Source organism: Gorilla gorilla, chromosome 10, assembly GCF_029281585.2.
Source record: "Gorilla gorilla gorilla isolate KB3781 chromosome 10, NHGRI_mGorGor1-v2.1_pri, whole genome shotgun sequence".
Taxonomy (NCBI): domain Eukaryota; kingdom Metazoa; phylum Chordata; class Mammalia; order Primates; family Hominidae; genus Gorilla; species Gorilla gorilla.
In genome coordinates, this window is record NC_073234.2 from 98,017,570 (window position 1) to 98,021,788 (window position 4,219).

At 34.9% G+C, this 4,219-nt stretch overlaps 1 long non-coding RNA gene across 1 annotated transcript; it reads right to left on the reverse strand.

The window, feature by feature from the left end:
- Window positions 1-524: 524 nt before the first annotated feature.
- On the reverse strand, window positions 525-2,929 carry LOC129525962 (uncharacterized). Its single transcript, XR_008670547.1, has 2 exons — window positions 2,265-2,929; window positions 525-2,136 (listed from the first exon to the last, which is right to left on the reverse strand). It is a non-coding gene; the product is annotated as an uncharacterized lncRNA (long non-coding RNA).
- Between the last annotated feature and the right edge of the window lie 1,290 nt (window positions 2,930-4,219).

A 4,219-nucleotide genomic window follows, 5' to 3' on the forward strand; every position in this document is an offset into this window, starting at 1 on the left:
AGTCTATAATGTGTTACAGCAGCCCAAACAAAGACACTTGTTAACTCTCCTGAGGAGTGGCATTATAACTTTCTGCATAATAGTCACCTACTGGACAACTATTGACAAAGTACCTTTGTTCTTAGAAGCTTGACTTAAGTGGTGCCATCCATCCACAGCAGAATGCCAGAGGGAAAATGATATTGACCTCATTCCTGTGTTCCTTAGTGATAGGAACCTTGTTACTTACTTACCGTTACACCCCCAGCATCTTGCAAATAGAAAGTACTCAATAAACCTTCCCTGAACATATGTTGGACTGAATAATTGAATGAATTCTGCTTTATAAAACCTTTGGAACATCTCCTATAGATATTTCACTATTCCCTAAACAGAGGTCCAGTTACTTCTACCAAGGTTTGTCTAACGGAAATAAATGGGCCTAACCTCCCAATATCAATTTATATCTGTAATAATCAGATATTTCTGAAGCTGCATCTTACTCATTCTAAGTGATCATTGTTTACAAATCAAAACTCAGAAAATACAGATGAACTTTTATTTGCTTTAAAACAGCAGGACGTAGAACACATAATCACTCTCCATGTGTTTCTCGATGATCGCATGTGAAATAACAAGGATCCTCCTTGTAAGCAATAGTTCAATTGTGTGCATCTGGTGGTAGAGAGAAAGAATGCATTGCCCTCTGGCTTATGGTTCCATTTCAGTAACTAAAAAAAATATAAAAATAGGAAGACTGTGTATAAATAAGTAACTGTAGCATATTTCTCTCCACTGTTGGTACTCATCACTTTCTAATAGAGTTAATGATTTAACATATGCTGTTAAGTTGGACTTCATCATAGAAGCCAAGGTTTTCTTAAAAAAATCAATATTTAAATATATTTTGTACTTTAAACTGCTTCCTAGAAATAAATGCGGAAAAAGGATGCAATAATTCAGTCCAGTAAGCACTAACTATGCAACCACTGTGTGCCTGCACTGTTTGGGGAATTTGTCTTTAACCATAAAAGGCAAAATTTTGGTTTTTTTTTTTACCCCATTCAATCTATTTGAATATTTTCAGGCTGTTGGAAGTTTTAAATATCTCGATGCTCAATGTGGAAGTGGAGAAAAACATCAAGCAATATGTGTAGCTTAACTGGGGGCAAAACACAGTTCTTATTTCTTCTCTGCCTGGGAATGGGAAAATAGACATAGATCATCTTATTATTTTTAAAAAAGGTAAAGATTATTTTGTGATCAGCATATTTATATGGAAGCAAAATTTTGGGTGTTTTACAAGGCAAGAATGTGTATTAGGCAAAATAGCATCATGCTAACAAAAAGTGTTCAATATGTGGCTTTTGTGGTGCTGATTTTTAGATACACAGTACAACTGACAAAAGTAATCTCTTTTGTGTTATCACCAAGAAAAGTAGGTCAGTCTATCCTAATTGGAATGTCTGGAAAATCTTAAAAACTCAAAATAAGTGTAATCAAGTTGTTTTTTTGCCAATTAATAGACAAGTTGAGGGAATATATTAAAATAAATGAAGAGCAGTTGAAAATACTTCAAAACGATGTGATCTCTCTCTTCTCCCTCTTCCTCCTCTTCCTCTTCTTCCTCTTCTTCTTCTTCTTCCTCTTCCCCTTCTTCTTCTTCTTCTTCCTTTCTCTTCCTTTCTCTCTCTCTCTCTGTCTGTCTCTCCTGGTCACTGGGCTTTCAGTTTCTAACTCCTACATCGGTGATGGATAAGAGAGTGACTTTCGTAGTTTCTCATGCATCAGAAGCAACAGCTGTTTTAACTGGCAGATCAACGCGACCATTCCTGACAGGACGTGCACTAGGACAATGAATGTAATCGAAGCTGCAGAATTTAGGGAGGCAGCATACCATTGACCAACTTGGAATGTGGCCAGATTATTGCAGCTAATACTTCTTTCCAGAGGAAGGAACTCACTGCACAAAGTCATAACTTCATCTGGACTGAAGGCCTTTTCTCTCTGGCAGTTCTATCCTTCTCCTCTCAATGATATGCCATAGTTTAGAATTATTTTTTAAAGAAGTACCCAGCATGATATATGAATACCAACTTCTTTAAATGTATGTTTTGCCATTTTTACAGTTTATCAAACCAGATTTACACAAAATACCTAGGGAAAAATAAATAACAGAACAGATAAGGTTGTTGGGTAATGGTATGGTGAAAGGATTACATAAACTGTTTTTATTTTACAAATTAAAATTCTAAAACAGATCACTTGAGAACTGGACGACTTACAATTCCACTCGAGTGATGTGCATTTATGGAGCAGGTGTTATGAAAAGGACTGGAGCATGAAAGGAATGAAGCTGTCTTTCAACATTTTAATCTCAAGGGAAATCTTACAGAACCAACAGCATAGATGGATACTGAGTGAACAGATGACAAGTGGGGTTGCTCCATTCTCTAGAAAACATGATGATAAGAAACAGATTTCAGCTGTTCCTTAAATTTTTCCTCTACTGGAAGACAAAGCTGCCAAGAAATGAGGATACACAGATTATGACACAAAAATAACCCCTCCACCTGTATCACATCCTGACAAGTCACAGCATTTCTTTGATTCAAGTGTAGGAGACCTACTCATGAAGAGAAATTACCTTCTCATATGAAATATTGTATTCCACAAAAGAATAAAGCAAAACAAATGAGTATTTCTGTGACATTCTTTAGCAATCAGTTTAAAATACCTCTTAACATCCGTAATCAGGGGTTCACATAAACACTAGCATAGAAGGTGGAATCCCACTTTCAAACAACACAACCATCACAACACAGACAGCAACGGCCAAAGCTAGGAGAAATTAAAGGTAAAGTTCTAATTATTCGAATTAAATACACATTATTTACTCTAATTTAAATACACATTATTTTTTAGCTCTTGTGATACAAAATGGAACTTATGCCTGCTCCTAACATTTGTGGAGGCCAAGGCAACAATATAAAAGCAGGCCTATATATTACCACATACCTTTTAAATTAAGTAAACAGATCTTTCCATTTACTGTAACAAATACACTTTCACAGCAAATCAAACAAAATCAGAAAATATGTGTAAAGCTGTGTGTTTTACATGACTTAAATTTGGCAAAATACCAATGCTGAATGAATTTAATGACTATTGCTTGTATTGGGTGTTTAGTTGATGGGCAAATGATGTCTTGATTAATCATACAATTAACAACCATAATAAATATATTATTATATGCTATGGGCTAATGATGTCTTGATAATACAATTAACAAGCATAATAAATATATTATTATATGTTTTCTATAAAATTATTTTCTTCATTTCAGCAAACTCATTAAATAGGTTTTTGAAATCAAGACTTTTACATATGTAATTTGTTTTCTTATAACATTAATGATCTAAAGAACTAAATATGTAATTATATTCAAAGTATACAGAATTTGAATATATTTTCATCAATAATAAATGTATGTAAAATGGAAACATTTTAATTATTTTGTTATCAAACAAAATTATGTCCTGTAAAATATTCATTAAAAGGTAGAATTCAAATTATAATTATTAAACATAAGTACTTTAAAAAATTACTTAAATCTTATTGAATAATTTTATTAAAATAAATCAATTTATAGCTCTACTATTCAAGGTTCATGTGGTTGCCAATGTAAAGAATCAGTATCACACATTTTATTGCTAGACCTACAAATACAAAGTTAAAAGAATGTCCTTCAGCTGCCATGTGTAACAGTTGAGAATAGCATACTAAATTTGTGAGTACAGACAGAATCACGAATGGGGAACATATAAAGAAGAAAGGCACATTGGGACCTAAGCAGTACAATGTGGTTGAAGGTGCTGAAAAAATAGTTACTGTGGAAGGAAAACCTACCCCAGCTGTTGGGTGACTTCATGAGGGAACTCTCTCGTAGTCCAGCATACAGAGTCCAAAGATGCATGATGAAGTTGGGCTGATTCCAGCAGGTATGGCTATCCAAGGAGATTCAATCTGCTGGGTGGGAATACAGCCAAAGGAGCCCATAGGCATCAGGCTGTACTAGAAGTAAAGAGATGGATGGAACTGTGGTTTGAAGTGATATACAGCAGAACCTCCTCGAGTAGTGGAAGGGTCCAGGTAACAGAGCTCTACCTCCATAGACAAGCCTGTCAAAGCTAGGCAGGATGTCAGGGCCCCAGCCAAGTGGGCTTGGGTGTAGGGAAAA